We start from the raw sequence: 25313 nt of genomic DNA on the forward strand, positions 1-25313 counted from the left end.
AAGAAAAGGATGAATAACTAAGGCCAAAGGTTCACCTAGCTATCCAAACCAACCTACAAGAGTTAACACAAAAGAAGCAAAAACAAGGAACACCAACCAAAGGAGGAAGAAGAGTGAAATACTTATATTTATTCATCAAAACATCTTTATACATGCCTAGTTGTAAGACCTTCTAGGTTACAATCAATTACAAAATAATTTTACATTCAAAGATCCAACTGTAAATTCACACTTTTAGTTCTTCTCTACAATCTTCTCCCCAAAAACTTACCTAACTCTAATCCTAAAAACTCTATATATACTTGTCAAAATTATTCTATAAAATTACATAAGAGGAGGGTTGACCTAACAATGGTTTGGAAACATCCCAAGAAAAGATCTCAACATAAATGTCACAATAAAAAATAAATCCTACAAGTTGGCTTGCAAAAATCACGTCCAAATATTGACACTCAACATACACTGGGTAACTCAACACATACTGGAAACGGGCAACTCGACAACAACTAGAAATTGCAAACTCGGCATAAACTAGAATCTAGCAACTCAAGATTAATTAGAAATTGGCAACTCGGCATCAATTGGAAATTGACAACTTGGTATCAATTGGAAACTCGCAACTCAACATTAACTAGAACCTATTAACTTGGCATCAACTAGAAACTCACAACTCGACATCAATTGGAAACTGGCAACTCGACATCAACTGAAAACTAGCAACTCAACATCAACTGGCAGGATGAATAAAAATAAGCAAGACAACAAGGCAACTTGGGATGCTCCTACATTAGACAATTGGGGTTGAAAGAAATGATTCTCTTGAATCATTGAGATGTCACAACCTGAGCTGAATCCAACTCAAATTGAGAAATCCATGAAGCATCTTCAGTAGGTCTATTCTTCCACTTCACCAAATATTCATAGCAATCTTTTGCTCTTATGCTCTTGCCAACTCTCTGATCTAATATCTATTCAACTTCTTCAATCTGCTTCTTAAGATAATCATCTAATACAACAACTTCATCATTTGACTCATGGTACTTATACAAATCAGCAATATTGAATATAGGAGATATATCCATGTCATCAAGTAACTCAATTTCATAAGCATTACCACTGTCAAACTTCTTCAAAATCTTACAAGGTCCAAATTTCTTCATCTTCAGCTAACTATATGTTCCAACTAGAAATATTCCTTTCTTCAAATGAACCATCACCTCATCACCAAATTGAAAATCATGGTGCCTTCTAGACTTATCAGCATTATCCTTATACTTCTGATTACTTTGTTCCAACCTCATACTTCTGATTACTTTGTTCCAACCTCAACTTCACTTCCTTATGCAAATACTCCATAAAATCAAAAAATTCTTCTTCTACAGTGCTTCTCTTTTCTTCACCAGCAACATCTCTCAAATTTGATATACCTCTAGGATGCATTCCAGTAACAATCTCAAAAATTTCCTTCCCTGTACTCCTATTCACAGAATTATTAAATGAAAATTTAGCTTGTGCCAATACCATCTCCCAATTACTTGGCTTATTCCCAACTAAACATCTTAGCAAATTACCCAAGCTTCTATTCACAACCTCTATTTGACCATCTGTTTGTGAATGGAATGTAGAACTAAACTTCAATTTAGTACCCATCTTCTTCCACAAAGTCTTCCAAAAGTACCCAAGAAAATTACTATCTTTGTTAGAAATAATACTTCTTGATAATCCATGCAATCTCACAATCTCTTTAAAGAAAAGTTTAGAAACATGCACAACATCTGATGTCTTCTTACATGGTATGAAATGAGCCATCTTAGAAAATCTATCCACTATAACAAATATGGAATCACATCTCTTCACTGTCTTAGGTAATCCAAGAACAAAATCCATACTAATGCTAGTCTAAGGTTTCTCATGAATAGTAATAGGTGTATACAAATAAGTATTTTTACTCACCCCTTTTGCAACTTGACAAACTCCACAACTCTTTACAAATTTTTGAATGTCCTTATACATTTTTGGCCAATAATACTTCTCTTTCAGCAAACTCAATGTCTTATCAATTCCAAAATATCTAGCTAATCCACCACTATGTTTTTCCTTAATCAAATTCAACCTCATAGAACTTCTAGGAATACACAACTGAATAGCTTTGAACAACATATCTTCTTGAATGAAGTACTCATCATATTTACTTATGTGATCTATTAGATTTGGTGCTCTACACTCTCTCCACACCTCAAAAAAATTAAGATCAACATCATACAACTCTTTCATTTCATCAAAACCGAGAACTTCAACCTTCATTTCAATCAACAAAGAAAATCTTCTACTCAATGCATCAAAAACTTTGTTAGTAACTCCACTCTTATGCTTGATAACAAATGTGAAACTCTACAAATATTCCACCCACTTCATATGTCTTTGATTCAATTTATGTTGACTTCCCAAGTATTGTAAAGCTTTATGATCAGTATACAACACAAACTCCTTAGGAATCAAATAATATCTCCACTTCTTCAATGCTTGAAAAATAGCATAAAAATCTTGATCATACATAGAATATTTATTTTTAGCGTCATTCAACTTTTCACTAAAGAAAGAAACAGGTTTATCTTCTTGACTTAATATAGCTCCTATTGCATTACCACTTGCATCACATTCAACTTGAAATATTTTTTTGAAATCAAGGAAAGCTAATATAGGTAATTTAACAACTTTTTGTTTCAAAATCTCAAAACTCTTATCAGCTCCATGTGTCCACTTGAAGTCCTTTATATCTCCTCTAATTGTCTTAGTCATAGCATTACAAAAAACACTGAAATTTTTTATAAAATTTCTGTAAAAACTAGCCAAACCATGAAATGATCTTACCTCACCCACATTCTCAGGTGTAGGCCATTCCAAAATTGCTTTAACCTTCTTAGGATCCATCTTCAATCCATCAGCTGAAATCACAAATCTTAAATTCACAATCTCCTCTTGCATAAAAGAACACTTTTTCATAGTAGTCAGCAACTTTCCCTCTTTCAACCTCTATATTACTTGTCTAATATGCTCAAGATTTTTTTTCTTAGTCTTACTGAATATCATAATATCATCCAAATAAACAATCACAAACTTACCCAAAAATATTTTCAAAACTTCATTCATCAACCTCATGAAAGTACTAGGTGCATTAGTTAAACCAAAAGGCATAACCAACCATTCATACAAACCATCTTTTGTCTTGAAAGCAGTCTTCCATTCATCACCTTCTTTGATTCTGATCTAATGATAGCCACTCTTCAAATAAATCTTGGTAAAATACTTTGCTCCACTCAAACAATCCATTATGTCATCCATCCTTGACATAGGAAATCTATATTTCACTATTATCTTGTTAATGGCTCTGGAATCAATATACATTCTCCATTCTCAATTCTTTTTAGGTGCTAATACAATAGGTGCAACACATGGAATCAAGCTTTCTTTGATCAAACCTTTTTTCAACAACTCATGCACTTGTCTATTAAGTTGTTCATTCTCTACAGGTGTCAATCTATATGGTGCTTTGTTTGGCAAACTAGCTCCAGGAATCAGATCCATACAATGACTGATACTTCTTACTAGAGGTAAACCATCAGGAATATCATCAAAAATAATTTCTTTATACTCATTCAAAAATTCTATAATTTCTAGTGGTACTTAGCTATCACTATCTACTATCACTCAATCATTACTAGCTTCTACTGCTCAGTCATTACTACCAACACTTGGTCCTCTAGGAACTATGGCAAAAAAATTTTGATTCTTCTTTATTTCCTTTTCAAATTCTTTGGGATGTTTTAGCCTTCACAATTGCAACTTGGTAACCAGTTCTTCTGATGCCAGATTTGTAGAACTTCCACTATCAATGATCACTTTGTAGCATTTCCCATCCATCTTACATCTTTTCTTGAAAAGACTTCTGCTTAAAATAGGTTCCTCATCACTTCCCTTATTACATAAGGTTCTTCTCACCATCATATTTTCTCCAACCTCAAGTTCACTTGGTGAACCCTCATCATCTCCTTGAATCACAACATTTCTATTACCTTTCCTACTTTCAAATGATTTACATTCAAAAGATCTATGTCCCTCTTTACCACATCTAAAACAATTACCATGAAATCCACCTCTAGAATATGAATTATCTATTCCTTTGTATGAATTAGTGCCTCCTTGGTAAGAATTACCTCTTTTCCTTTCAATCTTGCCTTTGTCATCATTCTTCCATTCAAATTTTCCTTTATCCTAGATAGAACTGTTAGATCTACCACTTTCACCATAAGATCTACCTCTACCTCTTTGTCTTTGTCCATGCTTCTTTGCCAATATCTCCTCAGCTTTCAAGGCATATTGATATGCTTCTTCTACACTTTCCAACTTCACAAAACTTATTTCATCTTGTATTCCAGATCTCAATCCATTAGCGTACCTTGCAATTTTCTCAACACCATCATCCAAATGTCCAGATCTGATGTCCAATCTATAGAATTTCTCAGTATACTCTTTCATAGTCATTTCTTTTTGTTTCACATTTTGCATCTTTCTCAACAAGCTAACTTGGTAATCAGCAGGAAGGAATTTTTTCTTTACCTTGTTCACCATCTTTGGCCAAGTTCTAATCTTCTCCTTTCCTCTCCTTTGTCTATCAGTTTGCAAATGTTCCCACCATAGTGATGTATGACCTTTCAACCTAGTGACTGCAATCTTCACCTTTCTATTATCAAGAGTATTTTCATATTTAAAGAACTTCTCCATATTAGATATCCAATCCAACACAACATTGGTATCCAATTTTCTATCATAAGGACCAACTTCTATAGCAAGCTTTGAATTTATCCTAGACAACACTCGCAAAAATCTTTCCCCATCTTGATCTTCTTCAAGTTCTAGATTATGGTTTGGTTATGTTGCTTCATCATCACTTACATCATCAAGATGCACTCCTCTCCTTTGGGCTATCTCCACAACATCTAATCTGGCTGCAATTTGTCTTAGTTGATCCAATATAGCATTGTCAACATTATTTCTTCTACCACAAACCATCTTTACAAATCAGGTTCTTGCAAGATCGTAACCCTCTACAATTTATAGGTCAAATCTACAGATCTGCCACCCTACAACCAAATCTGACATAGGGTTCTACATGATCCAATCTCCATAAGGATGAACCTCAAGCTCTAATACCAACTGATGCAGGAAAATGATGAATAACTAGGGCCAAAGGCTCACCTAGCTATTGAAACCACTCTGCAAGAGTTAACACAATGGAAGTAAACACAAGGAAAAACAACCAAAGGAGGAAGAAGAGTGAAATACTTTTATTGATTCATCAAAACATCTTTATACATGCCTAGCTATAAGGCTTTCTAGGTTATGGCCAATTACAATATACATTCACATTCAAAGATCCAACTACAAATTTTCACTTTCAGTTCTACTCTACAATCTACTCCCCAAAAACTTACCTAACTCTAAGCCTAAACACTCTATATATACTTGCCAAAATGGCTTATAGATTATTCAATAAAATTATATAAGAGGAGGGCCAATCCAACAATAGTTTGGACACATCCTAAGAAAATATCTTAACATAAATGTCACGATCAAAAATAAATCCCGCACATCAGCTTGCAAAAATCATGTCCAAATACTGACACTCGACATACACTGGGTAACTCAACACATACTGAAAACTGGTAACTCAACATCAACTAGAAACTAGCAACTTGGCTTCAACTGGAATCTTGCAACTCAACATCAACTGGAAACTGACAACTTGGCATCAACTAGAAACTAGTAACTCAGCATCAACTAGAAACTGGCAACTCAGCATCAATTGGCAGGATGAACAAATTGACTAGGATAATAAGGCAATCCAGGATGCTCCTGCATCACTATCCCACCCTCTCCCATCCCCTACTCTTTGTTAGTGTAAATAATTATTATTTACACTTTACTTAAGTTTACTTAGGTTAAATGTATTATTTTATTATTTATTAGTTAGATACCTAGAAGTATGTGTACTCATATGAGTTATCTTGTTGACAACACTTGAGTTAGAATCTCATTTTAGCACATGGTGTCTACAACACACTATCTTGCATAGTCAACTAAGTTTTCATGTAGTCAACATAGTTGTTTGCACTCTAATTAAGCACATGGTGTCTATAGCATCATTTTACTTGACAGACCTATGTAAGCTTATCCTCTCATCATCACAATAACTCATGTGTTCAATGGAGGATAATCCACTCTTGGTGGACATGTGCTTAGTTGTGAGGCTTATCATTTTGCTAACTCCTAGTCATTTTAGAGGCCTTTATATACAAGCACTTCTATTGTACATATACAACATCAATTATTGAATGATCTAAAATCCAAAGATTTAGACATTAGTTCAATTTCATATCATTATTCTAATCATACTTTATTGGGCCATATTGTGCTAGTGCTTGAGCTTCTCGATATTGGGTGATTTTTCCCTAAAAAAAATTCTTACATGGTATTAGAGCTATACCAAATTCTTACATGGTATCAGAGCCATTGGAGACCATTTTTCCTTCAAGACCTCGATTCAGATCTGGAGTATTTATAGCTATTGGGAGTGTCTAGAGCCAAAGCAGACCTCACCATTACTTAATTTTGCTTAAGTTCAATGCATTATTTTATTATTTATTAGTTAGAAACCTAGGAGTATGCATACTCATATGAGTTTTTTTATTGATGACATAGGAGTTAGCATCTCATTTCAGCACATGGTGTCTACAACATAAGAGTTTGCATAATCAACTGAGTTGTCATGTAGACAACACAGTTGTTTACACTCTAATCAAGCACATGGTGTCTACAACATCATCTTACATGACACACCTATGTAAGCTTATCCTCTCATCATCACACTAACTCCTGTGGTCAATGGAGGATAATCCACTCTTGGTGGACATGTGCTTAGTTGGTAGGCTTATCATTTTGCTAACTCCTAGTCATTCTAGAGGCCTTTATATACAGACACTTCTAGTGTACATGTACAACATAAATTATTAACATTAATTATTGAATGATCTAATATCCAAGGATTTAGATATTAATTCAATTTCATATTGTTATTCTAATCATACTTTATTGGTCCATATTGTGCTAGTGCTTGAGCTTCTTGATCTTGGATGATTTTTCCCTAAGGAAAATTCTTACATGGTATCAGAGCTATACCAAATTCTTACACTCTCTATCCTCCCTCTCTCTCTCTCTCTCTCTCTCTCTCTCTCTCTCTCTCTCTCTCTCCCTATCCCACCCTCTCTCTCTCTCTCTCTCTCTCTCTCTCTCTCTCTCTCTCTCTCTCTCTCTCTCTCCCACCCTCTCCTATCCCTAGTCTCTCTCCCTCTCACTCTCCTAACCCCTACTCTCACTCCATTTCTCCATCGCTCTCTCCCTATCTCACCTTCTCTAATCCCCTACGCTCTCTCTATCCCACCCTCTCACATCCCCTACTCTCTCTCTCTCTCCCTCTTCCACCCCTTACTCTCTCTCTCCCCCTATCTCACCCACTACTCTCTCTCTCTCTCCCCTATCCCACCCTCTCTCATCCCCTTCTCTCTCTCTCTCTCTCTCTCTCTCTCTCTCTCTCTCTCTCCTACCCCTACTCTCTCTATCTCTCCCTCCCCCCTCTCTCTAGAGAGTAATAGAAAATGCTTCTGATGTAGTATCTTATATCTAAATAATAAAAAATTATTTTAAAACAATATTTTATATCTCAAAAGACCATAAGTGATACTGAAATGTTCTTATTGATAATCATTTTGGTATATATGTAAAACAATTAAGGGAGTGTTGATTATTTTTTATTAGATTATAAAGACATGCCAGTATAAAAGAAGAGAGCAACTATTTGAGCCACATTTTAGGTACTATTTTCCAAGTAGTATTTCCTTGTTATTGCATATAAGTGGATGATAGATTCAAAAACATCAATAGACTTTGAGTTGAGAATTTGTAGGATTATAGGTACAAGCTACTATAGAAAGTTAAATCATGAGAAGCATTCTCTTTTGATTGTATAATTGTTGTCGAAATCTATCGAGATGTTTAAAGAGAAAATATATTAGACATGCTTTGGAGAGATTAAGATAAATAAGAGCACAAGACTAGTGCATGGCTTCTACTAAGGCATGTGTTAAAGTGCCTAATACCTATATTAACATGTATAATAGTTTTACTATATGTCTAAAGTAATAATCTCAATAGTGATTAAAGATAAACACTAATCTTTTGTATAATACTGTTGTTTCACCAATATGAAAACCATCTAGATGCAATAAATATTTGGAAAACTAAGTCAAAAACCTCAATTGATAACAAGAATTCATAGTCACATAATTAAATAATAATAAGACTAGGTACCATAACAATTCCATAGAATCCATCTACAACAAATTTCACAATGTGTATATGATATTTATTAAAAATGTGAAGGACATCTTTAGGGATTGAGTTTTTGCAAATGCTTGAGCTCAACATCTTTTCTTGCAATGATTTCCTTCAATTTGGAAATTTTTTCCTCGAGATCTCTAACATCCTTGCCTTCCTTGTTGCTATGTACAACACCCAGATCCAAGCTAGACACTCTCTTTGCAAATTTCAGAGTGTTGATTGTCTCTGAGTAAGAGTCAATGTTTGGATTAAGATCTACAAACATGAGTGTCTTTGCTTGGCCACCTAGGGAATCCTAAAGAATTTGGGTTAGTTTGTGATTATGATATAGGACATGTACATTCTTATTTACTAAAGCAAATATAACATCCCCAAGAGCAAAGAGAGATTTGTTTATGTGTGTTACTTCTTTAAGTCTTTCCCTAGTGACCTCTGACTTGTCAATCCTCTCACTCCTTGCAAGATCAATCAAATGAAGGCATCCTCTTACACTTGCTCCACAAGATAAATCTATTCCTTTTGGTGGAACTCAATATTTGTCAAATGTTTGTTCACCTTTTACCTACTTTCATTTCTTACCTTTGTATCCCCTAGATAGATTTTGTGATCAAAATAAGCAATCATTTATTGCATCTCTTTATGTTTTGACAAAAAATAGCTATTTATGACTCAAGTCAAAGAATCCTATTACAAAATTGCACTCCTAAGGCTTACTCATGACATGGAAATTGAGCTACTCAAGGTCATTATAAGAAAATATAATGTTGAAGATAGATGTATCTACAACTAGGATAGGGAAAAATTTATGGAGATATCTATTGAATCTCTAAATGAAGCTTTGAGACTCACTAATGGTCTAACTAAAAGGTTGTCATTCACAAAATCAAAAAATAAGTATGAGAGGTTAGATATCTCATATATGCAAAGGAAATTGATGTTACACAAAATAGAAAAGGAACCTCTAACTACAATAGATGGACCTCCATTCAACATCAAATTGTTTAAGACATACTTAGACATGACATATTGGTCATGTGGACAATTAGGATGGATGGAAGCACCTAGTTTGATGGAAATTGGGCCTATGGTGTTAGCATTAGATATTTAAATGTTGGAGCCTAGACCTATGATTACACAAAGTATGTTGTTGATAAAATTTATAATTCTTTTGTTAATTTTGAAGATGTTGAGTACCTTACTTTAAAACATTATTCCTTTATTATACATATGGTTTTATATTTTTGGGAAAATGAGAGGATTTTAAGGTGAGGCTTTGAAATTAAATCTAAGGGATTCCAATGGGAAAATAATACATGTTCAAATGTGGACACAAATATGGGATTATAGGTTTAGTGCTTCTTGTTACCTTACATTAGAAGATCCTTTTGTTCAACCTTTGTACACTTTGTTTGGACACCAGTCTTTTCCCTTAATTAGCCCTAATATTAAAAGATTTTCAAGACCTAGGGACATGGGGTTGGGAGAGAAAATCAAACACAATTGGGGAGATTAGTATGCATATCTTGTATCAGAGTATTTGGGTTCGAAGAAAGGCCATACAAATTACCAACATTAGTTCTTGATAGAATTACATATCTAGAAATTGTAAGGTGGATGTTTGAATCTAGCAAATAGTATTTTGGAGATAAACAAAAAAACAAGGCTTTCCTCCTAACAACTTTATCATTTAGAGAATTTATTATTTGTGCAACTAAGTCATATGACAAGATTGTAGAGAAATTGTAGAATGAATATCACATGTACACCATGGATTCCTAGAGTTGTTATGATCTAGAAGGATACATTCATGCTTGTAGGAAATCATAGAAATTGGGTGATTATATTCACCAAGACATTGAATATGAGGAAGGTTTTAATAATTTAGAGTGGGAAGTACTACAAAAGATTTAGGAACAAAATAGGGAATTGGAAGAACAAAGGGAAAAATTCAAAGAGTAGTTTAAAGAAGACATTTAGAAGATTCCAAATTCCATGTTCCAATTTCAAGAACTATTGACAAGCTAGTACTTCACCCCTTGGAGCATGATGTGGAAATAATTGACAGGATAAATGCTGAGAATGACGAAAGATTTTTGGGGTGAAGAAAAGTTGTAAATGATGATGCTTTTATCAAATCCAAGGAGTTTATGGCTATTTTGTATAAACATAGAGGCAAATTATTGAGATAGAATATCCAAAATATCTCTCTTGGTAATGAGCATGAACTAATGAAAAATGTGAAGGAAGATATCAAAAAGGAAGTTGAGCATATGACTTCGGCAAGAGGAAGGCAATGGTTGAATGATGGTTTAATTAAATCTGCTAAACATGATATGAAAATTGATGTATAGGGACTCAAAGATGTCATATTTGCTTCAAGATTTGTGAAAGAAAAAAACTCAATGTTGTTGTGGACCTTATACCCCCCACACAAAAGACCAAAAATTATTGATGTTGATCAGGATTTTGGTCTTTTGATGACACTAAAAGTAGGAGTGACAGGCCCTAACAAGGTTGCAGGTATGCAAGTGGACATAACATTGTTTAATCAAGCAAGTGTGAAGCAAGTGACATTTGAGAGGGATAATTGGAAGACATTACATGAAAATATGTTAAAGTTAGGGCAGCCTCAAGTTCAACCACTAATACAGTCATGGTTGGAAATATAAGAGGAGTAATTGAGAGGGGAGGGGTGAATCATTTACTCTAAAAAAAAATCCTAGATCCCTTAGATATCAGTACAAAATAAACTCTAAAAACTGAACTCTGTTGATGATTGGCAAATACATAGAAAAATGTTGTAACTAAGTAAAAATTGAAAATGCTCGACAAGTACTTAACATGAAAATCTTAAGATATTAGCTATGATTATTATTACTATAACATAGTTGAAAACACATAAGAGAAATAGCATGAACACATTTGGCACCAAGATTTAACATGGAAACCCAATTTGGGAAAAACCACCAATTGTAACTAGTTACTAATTTTTACTCTTCTAAAGTGAGCTATATTAGGAGCCAACCCTATCAAAGGCTACAAAATACACCATTAGGTGTGACCCTATTAGGAGTGGCCTTGTTAGAGGTCTTTGGAGAATTCAATAGAAATGTCACTTTGTTAGAGTATTTACAAATAGTTGTTAAGCCAACTCTATTAAGAGATTTAGATCACTGCTACAATGGTTAGAGTAACAATGATATGACTTGATTTGGATGCAACTAAATTTCTAATTACAAATTTCAATTCTGGCTTGTATTCTTGATCCTTCTTGATAGAATATATCTTTTTAGCTCCTTAAGGATATTCTTCTTATCCTTTTGATTCCAATCCTCTTAGTATCATCAAATCTTCAATTCTCTTCATTAGTCAATCCTACTTGGTAGACACTAACTCAAAAATGATTTTCTTATATTAACCAAGTAAACTCAGTCAACACTGCATATTTGTAAAGTTCCTTTGGTAACCAAGTGAGCTTGGTTAACACTAGTTCAATCCAACATTTCCTTCATTAATTGAGTGAGCTTGGTTAACACTCAACTTCTGCAAACTTTTCTTTGGTGCTCAAATGAACTCAGTAGATATTGTCTTCTAAACTAAGAAAACTCTAGAACGCTTGGTAGACATAGAAAATTATCTTCAATGCCCAAGTGAGCTTGGCATACACTAACTGGTAATAATATGATAGTTTGTGTAACATCAAGGAAACTACACAATTAATCAATTGCTTCAAAAATCTCCCTCTTTGGCATTGATGACGACACAACATGTCATAGCATAATGAAAATTTTAGAGTAAGGAACAAAGTAAAGAGCATATCCATAGTTTCTTTCTAATTCTCATCCATGAGAACTCCCTCTATTAGTGTGAACTCTTTCTACCTTCAGTTTCTCCCTCTATTAGAAAAAAATGGTCTGCTACAACTTCTTGTGATAACAAACTCTACCTTTGATATTAGACCAAGTTCATTCTCCCTCTTTGACATTTGTTTCTCTTTTAAAAAAATCTATGAGAAATGACATCAAAATTCTCCCTCTTTGACATCTCATACCAAAGAAAATGTTCAGTGAATATTAGTGTACCTCAAGTACATATTCATTTGCAATATGACATTGTCAATATTGCACCAATTAATTGATCTTCAATAGGCACTGGTTGATGCATCACTAAACTTCATTTAGTGAGCATCAAATAGGGGAATGACCCCTAGCTTACCTCTTAGATATAAAAATGCATCCTTAGGTAATGACTTGGTGAATATGTCTAGAATTTTTTCTTTTATGTTTACATATTCCAATCTGACTTCTTTATCTTGTACCAATTTTCTTAAGAAATAATATTTTATAGCAATGTGTTTTTTTTTGGTATGCATTACTGGATTCTTTGATATATTGATTGCACTGGTGTTATCACAATATATGACTAATGGATCCTTGATCTCTATCTTCATACCTACTAACAATTGTTTTAACCATACAATATTTGAATAATTGATTGTTGTTGCCACATATTTTTCCTCTACTATGCACTAAGAGATACAATTCTATTTCTTGCTTGTCTAAGACACTAATATTTTATCAAGAAATAATTCTCCACCACTGGTACTTTTTCTGTCATCAATACTTCCTACCCATTCAACATCTATGAATACTTTTAAATCTAAATTGGCTCCTATTTTGTACCATAAGCCATATTCTTCAGTACCTTTTAGATATTTCATGATTTTTTTGATATCCATCATGTGATTTTATGAGAATCTTCCCATCATACCGATTGCTAATGCAATATTAGGCCTTGTGTGTACTACATAATACAATTTTTCAATCATTGATATGTATGTGGTTTGATCTACCTCTTTGGAATCATCATTTTTGGAAAGCCTATGTCCAATAGAAATATGGGTTCCAACTATTCTTGAATCTTCCATTCCAAATTTTTTTAGTATCTCCTTAGTACATTTAGATTGAGCAATGTAGATATCATCTTTCTTCTATTGAATCTGCAATCCAACAAAGAATTTTATCTCTCCAAACATAGACATCTCAAATTCTTTACTCATTTCTTTTGAAAATGTATTACAGAAGTCATCATTTCCTATGAATAAAGTATCATCAACAAATATTTTTTCCAACACAATCTTTTTGTTTGGTCCTTCTTTGATATACAAACTACTATTATCATTTGTTCTCTGAAAACCAATATGTATCAAGTAGTTATGAAGTCTTTCATACCAAGCTCTGGGAGCTTTCTTGAGACCATATAATGCCTTGTGTAATTTTTAGACCATATCCTTTTTGCTAGGATCTACAAACCCTTCAAGTTGTTCAATGTAGACTTCCTCACCAAGAATTCCATTGAAGAATGTAGATTTTACATCTAGTTGATAAACTTTAAATCCTTTATGAGTTGCATATGTTAGTAAAGTTTTAACACATTCTAATCTTGCAATAGGATCAAATTTTTTACCATAATCAATACTTTCTTCTTGAGAATAGCCTTTACATACTAACCTTGCTTTGTTTCTAGAAACTTTTCCATCTTTATTTAGCTTATTTTTGAATATCCACTTTGTGCCAATTACATTTTTATCTTTGGGTCTAGGAACAAGAGTCCAATTTTGTTTTTCCTCTATCTATTCCATTTATTCATTCATTGCTTCAATCCAATATTCATCATCCAAGGCATCTTTAACATTTTTACGTTCAAATGTAACAAGTAAACATGTACCTTTCAATATGTTTCTTGTCATTGTTCCATTTGTTTTGTCTCCAATGATCTAATCAGGTGCATGATGCCTTCTAACATATCTTGTTGACACAGGTTCTTTGGATTTGGAGTGTGTTTTACTAATTTCATCATGAACATTAGTATTAAGCTTAGGTCCCACTATCTGTGACTTGGGTCCATTAGACTCAGTTTTCTCTAGCTCAATAGCCTCTATCTATGACTTGGGTTGTATTGTCTACAACTTGGTAGCTATTAGAGATTTTGAGGACTTGGGAGCTGAGGCCTCCTATCTACTAGATAGATTTGGAATGGTATCATTTTCATAGTAAACAAATCTTCTATAACCCTCAAGCTCTTTGTTTCTTTCTTCTTCACTCTTTTTTGCAAACTCATCAATTCTCACATGTGCACATTCTATGATTTTATGAGTAGACAAATTCAAACACTTGCATGCTTTAATTCTATAGGAGTATCCTAGGAATATGCCTCATCACCTTTGACATCAAATTTACCTTTCCTAGATTCTTTCAAGATATAACATTTGCTACAAAATACTTTCAAGTAACTTACATTAGGTTTATAGTCATTCCATAGTTCATAAGGAGTTTTATTTGAGTCTTTCTTTAGTTGTACTCTATTCAAAGTATGAATTGTAGCATTGATAGCTTCCTTCTAGTATTTGATTGCAACATTCTTTTCTATCATCAAAGTTATTGCACAATTCATGATAGATTTGTTCCTTCTTTTAGCTATACCATTCTGCTCAAGTGTACGAAGGGTTGATACTTTTCTTTTAATTCCTTTTTCAATCTATATTTCATTGAATTCATTGGATATGAATTCACCACCTCTATTTGATCTTAAACATTTCAAATTCTTTCTAGTTTCTTTTCTACTCTTGCTAGATACCACTTGAATTTTTGAAAAAGCTTTTGAATTTTCTTCTAGATACATTACAATAATCATTCTAGAATACTCATCAACAAAAAGAATGAAAAAATTTTCTCCACTATAAATCTCTATTCCAATAGGTCCACATAAGTCTATATGCACAAGCTCTAAGAATTATTTAGAATGATAGTTCTTGCTTTTGAAATTAGTCTTTCCCATCTTACCAATTTGGTAATTTTTGCATAGACCCATATCAGGTTTCCTCAAGCTAGGAATACCTCTTACTCTTCTATGTTTTTTTTATCTTAACTAGGTTATCAAAGTTTACATGACATAATATTTTGTGCCATAACTAGCTTTCTTATACTTGAGCAATAAAACATGAACTTTCAGTAAGATCAAGATAAAATAGGTTACCTTTTGTTTGTTTGCTAGATCCAACTAGATTTCCTTTTCTATCTAGTAGTTTGGCCTTCCCATCCATAAATTCTACCTTGAATCCAATTTTATTAAATTTTGCAACACTCAATAGATTATGCTTTTTTCCTTCAACCTAATAAGCATTATCACATATAATTTCATTGATTAATGAGATACATCCTTTTCCTTTTATGCAACAAGGTTCATTATTTCAAAATCACACACTACCACCATCATATATTCCATGTGCTCAAACTTTTTTTTCTCTCCAATCATATGATGTAAGAAACCACTATCAATAATCCATGTATCATTTTTTCTAACATGAGAGATAAGTGCCATCTTATCTCCTTCATCATTAGATTCATCTTCATTGTTATCAGAATATTTAGCCATAAAATAACATTTCTTACCTTTATCTTTGTAGTTTTTGAATTCCTTCTTGCCTTTGTAATTATTATTTTTCTTTTCATCCTTGTTTTCTCTATTTGGGCATCTTAAAACAATGTGACGAACTTCTTCACAAAAAAATTAGATTAGAGAAATCTTACCTTTGTACTTTCCTCTACCTTTGGAATATTTCCTTGCAAGTAGGGCTTCAACAACTTCAAGATCACTATCATAACTTTCTTCTTTTTCTTCTTTACTTCTTGATTCATTGGCCTTTGATTTCTTACTCTTTTTCTTGAGTGAGAGTTTGGATTCAAATGTAGACTCAATACTATTGGAGTTGAGAATATAGTTATCATGGAACTATCCAACTCAAAAGTTGTCAATCTTCCAACTAGAGCATCCAAAGTTAGATTGCTATTTGGATCGCATCTCATCTCTTGAATAGTAGAAACTCTAATTGCATAGATAGGAAGAATTTTTATAAGTACCTTGCATACAACTATTTTGTCATCAATGTCTTCTCCAAATTCTTTGATTGCACTCACACTTGCTTTGACTCTTTCCACATATTTTGCAATGTTTCCATCTTCTCTCATTTTCATCTGATCAAATTGAGCTCTGAGACTTTCTTCTTTATTATTTCTTACATTTTCATCTCCTCCATAATTTTTTTAATTTTGATCCATATTTCACAAGTTATAGTACAATCTTTTACTTCATCAAATTCAACATAATTAAGAGCTGATGTAATATCAATCATCATGATGTTATAATTTTTATTTTTAGCAATGTCTTCAACTAATAATGTTCTAGTAGGAGTCTTGCATTTATTACCAAGATACTTACAACCTGAATCACTTATAGTTGCTAGATGTAACCTCATAATCCCTTGCTATGTTGCAAAGTTGTCTTGATTCAACCTGAGAATATCTCTTCTGTAAGACATCCTCATCTTTAGCTTAGGTCCTTGAAACCTTATTTGTAAGCACCAAAAGCTATGATACCAATTGTTGGATATATAAGAGGAGTAATTGAGAGAGGAGGGGTAAGTTAGTTACTCTAAAAATAAATCCCAAATATCTTAGATGTCAGTACAAAATGAACTTTGAAAATTGAACTTTATTGATGCTTGGGAAATATACAAAAAAATGATGTAACTGGGTAAACACTGAAAATGCTCAGCAAGTACTTAACATGAAAATCATAAGAAGTTATTTGTGATTATTATTACTTTAACATAGTTGTAAACACATAAGAGAAATAGCATGAACACATTTGACACCAAGTTTTAAAGTGGAAATCCAATTTGGGAAAAACCATCAATTGCAACTAGTTACTAATTTTAACTCTTCTGAAGTGAGCTATGTTAGGAGCCAACCCTATTAAAGGTTGCAAAACACATTGTTAGGTGTGACCCTATTATAGAATTTAATCACCCTGTTAGGAATGGCCTTGTTAGAGGTCTTTGGACAATTCAATAGAAACGTCATCTTGTTAGAGGATTTAAAAATAATTGTTAAGCCATCTCTGTTAAGAGATTTAGATCACTACTACAGTGGTTAGAGAGTAACAATGATATGACCTAATTTGGATGCAACTAAATTGCTGATTATAGATCTCAATTCTATCTTTTATAATTGATCCTTCTTGATCAAATATATCTTTTTAGCTCCTTAAGGATATTCTTCTTATCCTTCTAATTCACTTCCTCTTAGCATCATCAAATCTTCAATTATCTTCCATGCATTCACACTTTCTTATTCTCAACTTGACCTAATAATTCTATCTTTCATATTGTCAAGTTAACTAGAATAAAACTTAGAATAATTAAAATTCATCTTCTCAGCTGGCTAGAACCAATAGATAAATCAATTGATCTCAATATGCCAAAAAAAGAAAATCCTTCGTTATTTGACCCTACTCGATAGATATTAACTCATAAATGATTTTCCTATGTTAACCAAGTAAACTCGGTCAACACTGCATATTTGCAAAGTTCCTTTTGTAACAGAGTGAGATTAGTTAACACTGGTTCCATCGAGCATTTCCTTCATTAACTAAGTGAGAAAACTTTCCTTTGTTACCCAAGTGAACTTGGTAGACATTGCCTTCTAAACTAGGAAAACTCTAGAAAGCTCGATAGAACCAGGAAACTATCTTCAATGCTTTAGTGAGCTTGGCATACACTAACTAGTAATGATATGAATTATTTTGTAACATCATGGACAATATACAATCAACCAATTTTTTTAACAAATCCTTTTTTGATGTTTTGAGGATTGAATTAAAGAAATTGCAAGAAGAGAATACAAAATTGAAGGATGTTTTGATGATTAGAAGAGAAGTCTCTAGCATTTTGATCATAAATTATTTTAAGAAGTTGCTTGAAAAATTAGGCCAGGTTTGCAATATTTATAGTTTTTATAAACCCCTAGATTTGAGAAATAATAAAATACATAAGAGCTTGGTCAAAGAAAAGAATACCCTCAAAGAAGATGAAGATATTTGGAAAGCAAAAACATTGATTGAGGATGATACTGCATATTCATAGGAATTTAAGTTTTCTCTCAGGTTAATGGAGGAATTGGTTATAGAACACAGATTTATATCTTGGCATGATCAAAATGGGAACACCATTGACTAAGAGGGATGGATGGATATGTGTTATGTGATGCAAGAATGAGCCTTAGAAGCTACATAGAATGATGACCTGGAGATGTCAAAGGATAGCATGCAAATAAAGTAGATTTTCAAAATTGAGATCAAGGCAAGAGAAGTAATCAGTAATGTAGATTTACTGGAAGATATCAAATATGAAAAACATATTAGAAAATGCAATGATTTTATTGAATAATCATCATCAGAATTGGTAGCATAAGTCTTTGTTCTATAAACTTATTTTATGTGCATATAGTTAATTGTTAATGAGTTGATTAGATGTTAAAAATTTAAAGAAAGGGACATACCCTTTTACGATGTAACCAATCTAATGCCTATAATTATAAGGGTTAGATTTAAAATAGGATATCATATCATATAGAATTACTATCAAGAAATTATTCTTATAGTTATATAGAGAAAAGTCAATTCTATTATCTACTTTGGATTTTGGCTAGAATTGTCTTCACATTTATGATAGTAACAATACTATGAAAAAATAGAGAAATTTATTATGAGTAAATTAAAGAAAAAGATTAGATAAGTTCTAGTTGTATGCTCACTATAATTTAATTTAACTTTTATATCAATTTATCTTCTATAGAGAATGCAACAAAACATATTGCAAGTTGCATTTTTGAAATTAAAGTATTAAATATAGAATTAGCAGTATAACAGGATCAAATAAATATGACCCTTATGAATAGTTTAAGATCTTCAAAAACTCTACGAATCTAGTACTTCCATAGTTGTTCTAGATAGCTTCAACATTTTGTTTAGGACAACTTCGTCCTCTAAAGTCTTCAGTTGTAGCTTTTGGTTGAAATTGCATCTTATCAATATGTTCTGCTACATTTCTTGCAATTTCTTCCAATAGCTCTCATTGATCACTACTTGCAATTTATAGTATTAAATTCATAAATTAAATATAAAGACATTTGATATACTGAATAATTTTGACAACAATGAATGGCAGAAATAATATATAAAAAATTATACAGCTAAGTGAAAAATATAAATGTATACTTCCATAGCTATACTTCAAGAAACAATAACTATAGTAAGGCATGAGAATAGTAATAAATCATCAAATAAAAAACACAAATAGAAAAAGAAAAAGAAAAAAAGTGTTACCTTGTAAAAATAAGTCCTTTTATATATGAAACATGGTAGAGAGCCTTACTCCATTCCTCTAGTGTTTGTGGCTCATGTGTTGATGTATTTGGAAGGCTTGAGAAAACACCCCATTTTTTGTCTTGTAATCATAGTTGTGAAGGCTTAACTCCAAAAAATATTGGTATTATGGGTGCTCCACTTTTGACAATCATCTATAGTTCTCTCAAGCACCAAATAGATTTTGCATAGTTAATAGAAAGTATGAAACAATGCACAGATGTTGAGTGAATGACATCATGTACATACTACTATAAACTTTAATAAACATATAACATTTAGGAACTTACTGCATTGGACATCATTGCCTTCTTTCGACCTCTACCACCATTCGCTAGCTTACAATATTTTGCATCATTCTTCTCATTATCACTCCCTCTTCTCTTGTGACCCCTACCAACACCTCTTACCTCAAGCTAAAGAACTTTTGCATCACCGTTCTCATTTACACCCTACTTTTCTATGTTAGAATTCAAAGACTAGTATGCAATAACTAAAACAATTCTTCTAAACTAAGAAAAATAAACTAAAAAAAGGCAAAATCGTCACCTCATATTCTAATATAGATATGAATCAGCATCTCCTTCAACCTTGGTAGCCACAGCATTAACCATTTTCAAAATCTCCATGATGAAGTGGAAATTAAACCCAAAACAGTCAAAAGAAGGCAAAATTACAACCATCAAAATATGGGGTTTGTACTTTGGTTATCGAATAAGCTAGCAAAATGAATGCATATGCAACCTTTTAGCTATGATTAATCATGAAAGAGTGGAAAAGTGGTATCACCGCTAAGGAAATATAGGAAATTTTACCTTATCAAATGGAAGAGATATAGGTGTAGAATAGTTCAGCTTTCCACAAACTAAATTGGAGTCCCTTGAAGATGCTACATCCAACTTTAGGTGCATGGAACTCAAAAACTGAAGCTACATGCTTTAACATTTATGATAACCACATTCAAATAGATATATTACTTCTAGTTATTCATCATTATCAAGTAACTAAAAAAAAGCTATCAATTAAGAATAGCTTATATAAAAAAGAGTTCATTATTTTCAAAGATTCATTGAAAATATTCTAAATTAAAGAGACTAGAAAATCCAGTAATGTTATGCTTGACTGTAGCTTCAATGCAAAGGTTGGGGACTTTGGTTTAGCCCAAATGTTGGAGCACAATAATTTGTCTCAGATTACAATTATAGTTGGAACCCTCAGTTACCTGGCTCTTGAGTGTGCGATGGCAGGAAGAACAAGCCTTAAATTAGATGTTTGTAGTTTTGGGGTTGTGGCCTTGGAAATTGCTATAAGAAAGAGGGCAATAGATGAGATCTTACAAGAGCATCATATGAGGCTTGTGGAGTGGTTATAGGATCTCTATGGTCAAGGAAATTTTTTGGATTCTACAAATATAAAGTTAAATGGGGAGTTTGAGAAGGCTAAAATTGAACAATTGGTATGGATAGGGTTGTGGTGCTCCCATCCAGATCCAGCTACAAGACCCAAAATGAGGCAAGTGGTAAAGTTTTTGAAGTTGGAAGATCAAGTACCTAATCTTCCTCTAGAAATTCATACATATACCATAGAGTATCATCCCATCATTCTAGACCTACAATGAATGAAATTGATTAATTAATGAAGGTATGCTACTTTGAGCTTCACTTGGTTTCAAAAATACTTTAATATTCTCTACTTAACAAGGCCAACCATGTGAAGGTGAAAGCTCATCTGGCCTCACTCCCCCACCCCCCCAAAAAAAAAAAAAAATTAATATAAATACCCCATTATCATTTGATTACATCATTCATTCATTCATCCATTTATGAACTATAACATTCAATCAATACAATCACATAATATTCATTAATATGATATAAAATTAATTAATACAGAATACTAATCAAGACTTCATTAACACAAAAATATTCATTAACATAACATAAAAATCAATATTGATACATAACATTCATAGATAATTACTTAAAACAGTGTTCTTTCATTATCAAACAAAGCTTATCAAATGAAGTTTATCAAAGAGCAATTTTTTAAAATCATTTCTTCTTTTTGTCTTTCTTAGCTTTGTTAAGGAAAAGGTTGATAGTAGCATCAATATCTTCCTGATTCTCCTTCTCTTGTGGCACATGAAATTTCACATTATGATGCCTCCTCCTATTTTGAGGAGTACGAGCTGGTTATTGCACTAAAGGGAGCTTTGTTGCAATAACAAGTAAATGGGTTAAATTGGCATACTTTTTTTCTTTTTTTACTGTATTTTATTAACCAGTAGAATATAACATGCATTTTTCTTACCTTAAAATGCCACATCACGTACAATAACATTTTTATCTGCTGCCATCTCAACATGCTGAACACTTTGAACATACTTCACTCCTTCACCATGATGTTCAACATGCTCTAAAATATTCAAAAAAAGGTTACATGTCAAATTTCTATTCAAGATGTTGAATTGTATTCATAATTGCGTAGTTAATTTCCAATAAAAAAAATTAATACCTCCACCATTATGATGCACATCATGTGCTTCATCACATGCAGGTTCTGTGATAGGATTTGAAGGCTATAATGAAATGTTATGCACATTATAATGCAGTCAATCTATGTTGGAAACTAACACCAAAAACAAAATTTCTCAACTATTCAATTTGATTTACTTTTGATTTGACCAATTCACCTGTGTTTCATTTGGTGCACTGAATTCTTGGGTATGGATTTCAGATTCTTGGCGTAAGCATGCAACCACAACTTTATAGCCTTCTATCAAGGCAATTTTTTTATCATCTGTGGGCTCTACATTGAATTATGTGCCTTATATTTTTTTCTTAATATGATTAGTTTTTCATGTATGATTTGATTAAACAAAATCATTTGCAACATTATATATATATAAATTATATGAAATTCCATTTTTTCTACTTACAAGTCGAGAGTAAAGATTCATATAGCCACTAGAGCCAAGTTTGTGTTGCCAACCTCTTGTAGTCTCAATTCTATAGCTTTTGATGTGTCCTAAAGTCTATGAAAAGTTTGAAACATATTAGATTATATATTTACAAAGATCCCTAATTAGTGCATTATTACATTATACTTAATACTATCATGACATACCTTCTTTTTCCCTTTTTTGGTTCATTTCTTTTACCATGTAGTCTTTTCTCTTTTGCATCTTCTATTATTTCATTCCACTCCATCAGTGGAATAATAGGAGGACACTTGTACTTTGGATTATCCTTTAGAACCCTTCGATATTGGTCTCTCATAGTCTTTATATGTTTGGATGCTCTTTTGAGAAGTAGGGCACTATCAAAAATGTTTTTTCCAAAAAGGTCCTCAAAAGGTGTAATAATTTGATTTAACTTTTCTAGGACCCTATTCATTCCTCCTTAAAAATTTTAAAAACTAGATCAGTAACTTTAATATAGTACAATAAATGGGAGAAAAGAAAAATATTGTAGCAATGATAGGAAACTACATACCTTTTGCGTATGGTGGGTCCAAATAGCTTCAATGTCATTTCAAAAAGATAATTATAGAAAACATCATGGGATTATCAGTCCAAAATGAGTCATGTATAAGTAAACTACAAATACACTATAAATAATAACAATTTTAAAGCACCAAGAAGCTTTGGTAATTTTAATTGAAACATAATTTTCTTGTCCAGCAATAATGTCCCCACCAATGAACCAGTACTAGTCACAAGGCTGCTCCACGAAATGGTTCAACTTTAGTAGTACTAATTTGTATTGTTCTATCAATTGATGGTGTATCTATTAATGCATAAAATAGGTCCATGAGTATAAAATCCACTCAACAAAAAAAACAATGCATGATTAGCACATTACAAAATATAGAAAAATAAGGTTTTACCATTTGTATTTGGCATAGTTGAAGATGTATGCAAGCTCCTTGTTGTCGACAATGCAGTCAACAATATTGGAGTGACGATCGAAGGAGGTGTTTGCACTTCATCATGAGCTAAGGAATACATTATTAGAAAATATATTTGCAAAGGATAAGGGATACTAGCTAGAAGAATCCAAAAATAAAAGTTAAGTATTATAATGTTGATAAAAATAAACAATGTTGCACTAGTAGGGCCACAATCTTCTATTAATGATCATATTGTTTTAGATGTAGCTAGTGATCTTCAAGCACTAATTCTTTTATTTGGAGTAACTAATCTAACTCTCTCATCATATTAGTATGGAATGATTGGTTTCTATGAGAGAAATAGATAGCTTCTTATTGTGGTTGCATATATAGATGATATGTATGGAATGACAGCAGTTGTAGCTATGATTGGTTTCTATGGCTGGAAAGATATAATTCTCACATTGGATTTTTTGGTGCACTAGAGTTGATTTCATATGCACAGTAGGGTTATCTTTGTATAACTATAGTAGTGTAGAAATTGATGTAGGAATGTAGTGTAAAACTGTTGCATTCTTTCTTCTCATAGGAGCAATTTTATGGACTTTGGAGCATAAATCAAACCGTGATTTTCAAGGATATCCAAAGGAGCAAGCCACATTGTTAGCAAAGACATTTGTAAATTTTTTTGTTTTCATTTGTAATGGATAAAGATCAAAGTTAAGTGTTATAATTTTGGAAGAGAAAGTGTTACTTACATGAAGGTTGTGCACTACAAATCTCACCGTATTGACCACGCGGTCTCATAGGTGTCATAAAATCCTGTAAGAAAAAAACATAATATTTTAGATCATGCTCTATATGATACTATAAAATATAAACATCTATTGAAATTTTATTATTGTTTAAGATTAATTACTTCTTACCTTCAAAAAATTGACCATAAGTATCAATTCTTTTTTTAATGCCTATGTCTCCTCGGTTAAGTTTCTCTTGAGGACAAGGTTAAGAATTTCATCACTATATTTTGTTATGAGTTTATGGGCCATGAATACAAGGTCACTACTACATGTGATTTTATCTCAATAAGTATAAAATTGTGACATCAATATTAGTAAAAATCCATCAAAATAAATCCAAAGGCATAAAGAAAAGAACATAATAATATGATATTTGTTTCTATATAATTTATACAATTACACTAATTAAGGTTTACCTTCACTGAAGAAGGTGTGTGAGCTGATACATCATTGCCTATGCCTTGTGGTCTATCCATGTCACCCTGTGAAAATGATTAGTAATTCTTAGCAATCAACAGTGAAATAAAATTAATAGACTTCCAAAAAAAATATTAACAATCCCACATTTTCCTCACTCAAGGAAGACATACAGACAAATACCTATTTGGTGATACCTGCAATCCATAAAATGAGAGACATACTAGGACTAAAGTTAATGTTGACAGTAAAGAGAAGATATGCAAATAAAAAATTGTATCTATAGGGTCGATTGACTTATACCTATCAATCCATGTAACTATGCAAGATCCTCATCAAAGGTGTTAAATAGCCTGCATATGTATATCATATATCTTAGTTTAGCCAAAAATTACATGATATATATGCTACACATTACATAGAAGAAAAAAATTACATGATGCATTCATAAAAATCATTATATATTTTTTAATTCCTTACCTCTACTTT

Source organism: Cupressus sempervirens, chromosome 2, assembly GCF_028749045.1.
Source record: "Cupressus sempervirens isolate cs-2001-9-10 chromosome 2, ASM2874904v1, whole genome shotgun sequence".
NCBI lineage: Eukaryota > Viridiplantae > Streptophyta > Pinopsida > Cupressales > Cupressaceae > Cupressus > Cupressus sempervirens.